Source organism: Phoxinus phoxinus (assembly GCF_949152265.1).
Source record: "Phoxinus phoxinus genome assembly, chromosome: 11".
Taxonomy (NCBI): Eukaryota; Metazoa; Chordata; class Actinopteri; order Cypriniformes; family Leuciscidae; genus Phoxinus; species Phoxinus phoxinus.
Window position 1 is genome coordinate 7,750,582 of NC_136886.1, and position 9,192 is coordinate 7,759,773.

Consider the following 9,192-nt stretch of genomic DNA (forward strand, 5'->3'; position numbering starts at 1 on the left):
AGACAGTTTAGAGGTTTGGAATAATCACAGATGTCATGAGTTATTTTTCACTTCAGTAGAACATTGTGTTGCCTTGGAAAATAAAGAGTGGAGACGGTTTGACGATAGAACGCGAGGGTGCTGATGAATGGAACACACAGGCGACAGCAAGAGATAGGCCTGAGAAAATGTCAAAGACCATATGGCAAATGAGATGCCTTACTTCAATAAAAAGTTGCAACGCTATTGTGTTGAGAATGTACCAGTCTAACCAAGAGGTAATGCTATACAGTGACTACTTTAAAGGGATATTTCACCACAAAATGAAAATGCTGTTATCATTTACGCACCCTCATGTCTTTCCAGAGTAACCTGTAGTCTGAGGAACACAAAATAAGAATTTTAAGAATTTCTTTTGGCATATAATAAAAGTCAAAGGGGTTCAAACCAACACTGGACCCCACTGGCTTTCATTGTATGGACAAAACAACAACAACAACACAGGCTTTTTTCAGAAATTATTTTTTTTTATTCCACAGAAAAAAAAAGGTTTTGAGTAAACAATGACTGAATTTCCCTTTTCCATTTCCAGATGAACTATCCCTTTAAATTTGATAACTTTTATTCTTTCTAGCACAAACACACTTAATTTTTATGTAAATTAGGCTTATTATAGATATTTATTATAAATTATGCCCTTAGATTTGACCTTTTTCTCACATTTCAGAGCTATTTGATTCTTTTGTGTGCATTTAGCCTTGTACAATTCCAACATATGAAAAGCATGAAATAGATAAAAAAATTTAGATGTTTTTGAACATATTCCAGAGATCATGGCAGAACATTTATCAAATCTTAACTAAATGTTGAAGAACAACAATATAACTTTTGAAAGATTTCTCTGGAATCCTTGATTCTGATTGGTCAATCGTGGCATTCAGTGTTAAAATATTTCGGAAATATTCTTGGTGAATTTGTTCTCTGTTTCCTTTTCAGCTGTCAAGTTAAAATAGCACCATAAGACCATTGCTGCGACACTAATAGGCTAATCCTCCTTACACATACACACACACACACACATCTCCATCCTCTCTTACTACGTTTCAGTGTGCAAATTCACTGATTGAATGATTAGCACTAAGAGGGACAGGCATCAGTTTATTGCAGCTGTAAGCAGTCTATCAGAGAAACGGCTCATTAGAAATCTATTTAGTGTGCAGCTTTAATCATGAGAGCGACTCTTTAAATATCTCTCTAACATGCGTTTCAGGACTTTTTCCAAAGCTATCGATTGAGATGTTGTATGCTAACCAAATTTGAGTTGATCAGATCATCTAATATTTTTTTTCACTACTAAACAGGCAAGACTGATCAGATTTTAGCATCCAATTAACATGATGTAATATATCATGCAAAAGTCAATTTGATAGCTTCCTGTTGATATCTCATTATCAGATGCCACAAGCAAAAGTTTCGAATTAAGTACACAGGGATGCGTGCAGTTCATTTCTTGTGGGCTCTTTAATGGCTGCGGATATTGATCCACAAGCGCGGTCCATCGCTATAAGTGCTAATTTGCATCGTCTTTCAGAAAGATGGAAGATGGATTCAAATTCACCAATTCACTTAATAAATTAACCAATTCCGCTGTATTTTCTGTTTGTCATATGGTAACCGTAGACTGTAAACCACCAAGGGATTTGTGACATGATATATTGTAAGCCCTGATTATCTGGCTAAGTAAGAAAGATGTGCAGAACCCAGAGACATTCATTCAATCACCTGTGGCCAGCAGGAGGCCCTCAAACGTCTGGTGTCCCAAGCTGTTGAGTGTTCACTTGATGGTTGCAAAAAAACAAACAAAAACATAAATTTCGCAAAACATGTAATTGGAAAGTTAAATAGTAGGTATTAATATGATGAACTATTTCTATTTTTTTCATTCATTGTTCACTTTTACATTTTGTTTTTAATGTTTTTTTTTTGTTTTTTTTGTTAGATGCATCTCTCACACACACAAAAAGAGCCAATTCAGTCACACTTTAGATCTCACTATTAACTAACTATTATTAACTATGGCTTTGCCTCAATACACTGCTTATTGGGTAAGAGATGTAGAATAAGGTCATGCAGAATAAGGCATTCATATGTGCTTTATAAGTATTAATAAACAGCAATAATATGCATGCTAATTACCGGTAGATAATGGTGAGACCCTAAATTAAAGTGTAACCGCCAATTCTTATAGACAGCCGAGAATGCTTAGTAGCAAGTAAAGTCTCTAATGCATTGTTTGTTTGAGCTCCATGTGTAATGTTTCATTTATTTGCAACTTGGGTTTTTAGAAGAAGAAAAAAACAAGCAGTCAGTGATATAATTAGAATTAATACACTCACAGTTGAGCATCATCAGATGGAGTCTATGCCATTGATTCTATTCAATCACATTATTTAACTGACTCAAGTATCAATGCACATTAATTGGGTTCACAGCTTTTTTGCTGAATGCAGTAACTGTAATAAGCCAAGCAAAGACAAAAGTTAAGCATATTCACTGGTGATGGAATATAATGGATTTATTTTTCATTACAATATTACATTGTGTGTGTGTGTGTGTGTGTGTGTGTGTGTGTTTGTACACCTCCCGGCCAAAAATCGCTGTTTGGATTCAAATAGTCAAATGCTTATGAGTCAATAATTGGATCATTATTGCAGTGATTATGTATCTAGCATGTTATATGTTTGGCAACTGTTCGTCTAACCCTAATTGATGGAGTGTGTAGCTTTTCATTTCTTAAACAACCATGTAGGAAGACACATAATGGCCATATTCCACGAAGAAATGTCAAGATTCATCAGGCTCAGATATTGAAAGAATGGTTGGGAGGGAGCATGAAGAATCATAATATTGAATAGCACATAACAGGCACAATATTGGTGTATACATGACTAAACATGCATCATTGTTTTCATATACCTTTATTTTTTTTTACAATCCACACTAAAACGCAAAAAAATGCATTTGAAAATGTATCCACTTGGGAAAGCGTTTTCGCAGTACAAAAACACTGTCTGTGAGAAAAATGGTGAGTTTTTAAACAAAAACGTATTAGTGTGGACAAGGCAACCCACTGGCTAATCGATTTTGAAAACATGTAGGTTTGCTCATCCCTAATGGCTACTTCATCAGTAAAGAGAAGAAAAAAGTACCAGTAAAGCAAATCATGACCAGACTAGCATCAGTCTACTTTGCAGAATGGATTCTGTAATTCAACCCATGATGATGGTGGAATTCACCTCCACGGATATGGATTCTATCTCGATAAAGTATGTCAAATAGAGGCTCAGTGTCTTCATCACACACCACGCTGATTGATTTGGACATTTGGAGCCGAGTGGTAACATGGGGGAATCTCTGAAATGAATGAAGCCTCCCTTTTGCAATGGTACATTAAGCTATTTGCGGCAAGAGATGAAAAAAAAGTTAATACGAGACTAGCAGTTTTCCAACCGTTTCCTGTGGGATTTTTCTCAATTACATCCCTGTCGCTCCGCAGTGGAGTGAAGCTCAGAAATTTCATTCAGAGTTAATGTGATGTTAATACCTGTGCTGAAGATGACTGCATTACAAAAAGGTTGGGCGAATTAACCTACTCATAAAAATAGCACGCAGGTCTACACATATCCATTCCGATCCCCTGAAACGTGGCTAAGCTCGACGAGTCGTTTTGACTGGCACATACTTGATTTTTGTACATTGGAGAGGGACATAGGGATTGTGCTTTGTGAATGCTTTAGATCAAACTTGTCAGAACTCTTAACACAAACAGAACAATAAAAATCAGTGTCATGCAGTCTGTGACAAGCACACTCTGATGGGATTACATTATGAATGGCCTTTGTTTTTTATACATCTAAAACATGCATAAAGTTTAAAAAGGGTCAGAGAAAACCCAGCCACAACAGACATTTCAGTAACAGTTTTCATGTTCCAGTAAATTCACTAGAAATGGAGGACTGAAACATTTATGAGTCTATGTTGTTGAACTTGCATGTTTAATAAAGATGCAGAGTGATTCATTCTGCTGCTGTATCACATAAAACACCATGGATGAGAGTCAACTGTATAAGCCAGCAGCCATTTCCAACAAACACAAAATACTATAGTATCTGCTTCCGGATATAACCTTTCAGATTGATTGCTAAACAAAAAGTGTCCTTAAAAGCAATAAAACAAATGCAGTATATTAATTTCTTAACATTTTTAAAGTATATTTGTATGCAACATGACTTATTTCCATTTGCCAAGTTTAATAAACAAAAATAAAAAAATTTAAGTTTGCAACTTAACTTTGTTTCTACTCCTAATGCACCGATAATGCAATGTAAATTAAACAGGAAACTTCATAATCCTCTTAACATACATTATTTGCACTACAAATAATTAAGAAAGTCTTTCTTAAAAAATTCCAAAGGCACACTTCCGGCTGTCACTGCCGGCTACGCATCCCAAAGATGAGCCGGTAAACTCTTTAAAGGTTGAAATGAGCCTCGCAAGCCTCTGAATAGTTGTTAGAGCGAAATCATTAGGCTTGAGGGAGAAATTTGCATGCAAATCTTAGAACCATTCTGTGGGTATATCCTTCAACTTGAACTTTACTTATGAACCCCTGAAGCAAAAGAGGCCATTGTGTGTGAGGAGTTACAAGTTCTTCCGACTTTAATGGCCATACAAAGCCAAAATTATGGCGAATATGGTTATAAATTCAAAACCAAATCTGTTGCAGGACCTCAAAAGCATTTTAGAACAGTAAATCCACTCGAGCCCGCAGCTGTAAACTTGATTATGGTGCCATGGTTCTTTCCCATACTTCACTGGTGCCATGCTAGTTTACTAGACCATTTCTACGCACGATAATTCCAATTAAATAGTTTTGTTCTGCATTACACTCCCAGATATCAGGGAAGATTTTGCAACCATTTAAAAATGCAATGTAAAACCTGTCCTATTGTAGTACTATTGTTTAGGAGGAACAATGGCAAGCCTTTATCCAGTTCCTTTTCTTCCTCAAGACCATAAATCAAACCTTCCTTTTCAGAAAGGATGATGCCACAGCAATCTCAAAGGATGTACAGTTGAAACTATACCACTGGCAGAGGACAATTCGAAAGCCTTCTCAAAGGAAAGAAAATGTGTGACATCTCAAAAAAGTTGCTGTTAGTGTTCGGTTCACCGTAAGGCCTGGATTATTAATGGATAACGAATACTATTATTTGGGTGAATAAAAAAATATGACGCGGGTTAATATTTATAAAGCTGCCAATAAGCTATGTTTCTCTAACGTACTGTGGCATTAACCGCTCGCAATATTTTTAGCACGGAGGAAAGAGGAGAATGATGAAAGTACTTTTCGGATGAAAACTGTACGGAACATGATAATTCCATTCCCTCTTGCTCTAAGCATTGACAGTGAGGGCTTTGATTTATTCATGAACCTTGCGCATACTGCCAAGAAGCATTAAATCGGAGCATGTGACTGAAAGGGTGTGTGTGTGTGTGTGTGTGGGGGGGGGGGGGGCGCCAAAAAAAAAAAGTTGCTGAGAAAAGCAAATTACAGGTTCAAAACAAATCAAACCAAGGTGTGGACACCACATGTCTGGCACCCTCTCCATAACTCTACTGGAAAAACTATTTGTCTCAACATGAACCAATTAAAGCATTTCCCTCTTCAAAACTCACCTTGGGAAACACTTTGGAGAGTGCCAATCTTTGTTCCAGGAGAAATAGAAACGCCTTTCTTTGAAGAAAGTGCTCGTATTAAGGTCTTTCATCATCATGTTGAGCTTGTTTACCAAGCAATAATAACTTGTGTTTTCAGAGGTGTATTTGAATATTTGGGCTTTTGAGCCAGCAGAAGCACATCTCCTGGAAAACTTGCCAAATGCCCTCTCAACTACCTTCAAACGTCCTCTTTAAGCATATCATATCAGCGCCCATGGGAAATTCTTGCTAAATGTCACATAACATGCTTATCTGGGTCCACGTCACATTACTGGATCTAATACATAATGTTCTTAACCTTGTAACGCCTGGCATGAAATAATAGTCATATTTTTTTTTTAATGGAACAGTTTATTTAACCTTAAGACAAAATATTAAAAAAAAAAATATATATATAAAAAAGATAAACATTGCCTATGTTTGTTATTTTTGATACATCAGGCTTTTATGGCTCATATGGTATGTATAATATAGTGAGAATATGGAGCTCATAGAAGAAGAAAAAAACTCAAATCAAATTTATTCAGAGGACAAAAGCGAGCAAACATATTTTGGTACAAATAAACTTTAACATGATTTTTTCTAAAAAAAAAGAAAGAAAAAAAGATAGTTATGCATAATTAAACAAAACGTAAAAAAGTTGCTTCAGCAACAATACCAGTCTGGCACGCTGCAGTTATATCGTCTGCCGCTTTAAAGGTGAACTATTCAGGTTATGCAGGTTTTTTACCTTAACTGAACAGCTTAGGAGTCATTGGAATGATTATATTACTTTTTCTGGGTTGAATGGTGGTCGCCTCGGACCCCCCTATCGCCTGTGAGCGGAAAAATCACCCTTGCAACTTTGTGCCGCCCCTCGCGATGTAACGAATTGCTTTACGGCAAAAAAATCTGCTAAAATTCAGTCATTATTGCGCTCCCTCACAATGTTCAAACCCGAATGAAAAAGTAGTTTTAAAGAATGTCACATCTGCTTTGATGTCGTTTATCTACTAGCCTCTGGAATCTCAGAGTCCACAAAAAGTTTTTTGAAAGTGTTGTCAAATATTTATTCCGAAGCTGTAGGGGGAGCTCTATAGAGAAACCTGCGAGCAAAAAGAGAGAATACAGCGAAGAAATTCCCGAAACTGCATAGCCCTGCTAAATGCTCCAGCTCTTTAATGTTGAGTGGTGCTGATTGACTGAATGTTTTTAACATTATTTTGATTTTGATTATGTTTTAACTTTTTATCATTCATCCGCTGGAAAAAAAATAAAATTCTGAAAGGGTCTCCAAAGATATAGTTCCTCTGTTGTTTTTGTTAGTTGTGGTGTGGACTTTGCTACAGGTATTCTCATAGGAAGATTAGTATTTTACTTTATAGTCATAGTTATTGTTATAGATATTGTCCTTGGTGTGAACAGGCCTTTAGGGCTGAGCATAACTAGAGAAATGTATATTCATCACCTCAGAAATCACTGTACTGTAATGATCGGAAATTACAATTTGTTTTTAAATTCTCCATGCCACTCCATTCTCCAAGTTTCATACCATAAAAAGACATTAAATAAATAGAAAAACATTAATTTTTAAAGATCAAATTGAAAAAAGATCAAATCACCGTTATTGTAATATGAATAAAGTATAAACCTACAACCTTGGAAAAGGTGTTAGATTTTCAGTGCATCACGATTTCACTGTATATTTTCAAGCATGTCTTATGCAGGACTATAGAGTCATACTTTGTTGGCATTAAGGATAAGTTCACTATATCAATACTAATAGTCAACAGAAGGAAGCCAGTGTTGTGCATGCTCAGTTTAAAAACACAGTTTTGGTAAGCGTGTGCGTTGCTAGGGGGAGGCTGATACGTTAAGAGTTATCTCTCTGGAAAGTTGCTTTATTAGCAGATGTTAGCAGAAGGTTATACACTCAACACCATCTGGAGACACGGCAAGGGAAGCTGCTTCAGAATGACATCAGACATACAGAAAAACCAAGTGCGCACACTCCCTTGTCCTATTCATTATTTATTCAGCTTCTGGTATTTATACACTCATGGGAATCTCAAGTATTCTCCCAGAAGTATTCGGATTTATATAAAATCCACATATGGCTTATTATTATTTCTTTTTTTTTATCACATTAATGGATAGCACAGCTGGTATCATCCGAATCAGCAGGTTCTCTTATTTAATTTGATACAAAACATCAAAGCGTTTCACATAACTAGGAATATAATAGCTGATGGGGACAGTTGTAGCACTTTTCAATACATCAACTGATGATTTCACACATTGGTACAGTGCATGCAAACCTTTTGTAATATGATCAAACATACACATATGTGATGTTTATGTTTACATAGACACAAAGCTACAGATGTGTTACTCTATGGTCAGACTTACAAAGTAACCACTGCAATCACCCTAACACTCAATATCAAGGTGTAACAACCCACCTGATCTCATTAAAAAAAGAGCATTGTCACAAAATAAGAAACTGGGGTTCACGCAGGATGTGTTCCGTCTGCTCTACTTTTAATCATGTAGCCAGACATCTCTGGCAGGTGCGTCGCGTCTCGCGCTATTCCCGTTTTTTAAGGAGATAGTTCACTACTCTTTTTCACCATACTGTGAAAGTGAATAGAATGAGGATGCAATTAAGCGCGTGTTCCAATTAAAGTAACATTGGTTTGGAACGACGCGAGATTGAGTAAACGATAACAGAAATCTAATTTTGTGGTGGTCTGTCCCTTTAAGACAGTAGAACTGTAAAAACAGTTCAACTTTTTAAAACCCATCTCGTGAACGTTGCGCGCCGTCTTGCTGCAAGAACGCGCCGTGTGTGACGCATCCCATGTCGGATTCACGCGCGCACAGTCCCATTATTTTAGAATGCCATTTCGAACAAAACTTAAGAGAAAAACTCGGCCATGCATGATTCATAATTCACAAGATCATCAAATCAACGATAGTTAATGCTATAGAGTAACGTGAGGAACATGAGTGTCCTTCAGGTAAGTGATTCGTAGGAGAACTAATAAAAATGCACAAGACGCATGGCGTGCTTTGGCGCGTCCACGTATTCCCGCACCATACAACATAACCAATCAGTTAGATGCTTTCCTCCCCCCCAAAATATTTAGATGTACTAATCATATCATTGATATCTGGATAAACACATTGCACCGATGAAAGCGGGTCGTCTTACCTTACCTCGCAAGCTTGGTTCCAGTAAAGGCAGTGAAAGGAGACAGTGGGGAGAGATGTGGTCTGCTGGAGACACAGTGAGGTCTGCTGTCCGAACTGTTGCCTGTCTCCTCTCAAAGCGCAAGCTATTCTTAACTGAACGAAACCCCTCCCCTGCTTCACACATGATATTTTCAGCTACATTGTATTTGGGAAAGGATTAATTTGTATGAATACACGCTTAAATGAACTACTGTGTGC

General features: G+C 36.9%; 1 protein-coding gene across 11 annotated transcripts in view; it reads right to left on the reverse strand.

The window, feature by feature from the left end:
* The window catches only part of cntn6 (contactin 6), an 84,908-nt gene that overhangs the window by 75,104 nt on the left and 612 nt on the right, over positions 1–9,192 (reverse strand). For 4 of the 11 annotated variants that reach the window (XM_079628386.1, XM_079628396.1, XM_079628390.1 and 1 more), the window contains exon 1: positions 8,959–9,060. The exons of 1 other annotated variant lie outside the window; for it this stretch is intronic. The gene's annotated coding sequence lies outside the window, so the exon portion shown is untranslated. Of the gene's footprint in view, positions 1–8,953; positions 9,146–9,192 lie in introns of those variants that run through there. 6 more of the 11 variants (XM_079628388.1, XM_079628387.1, XM_079628391.1 and 3 more) reach the window with 3 other exon arrangements.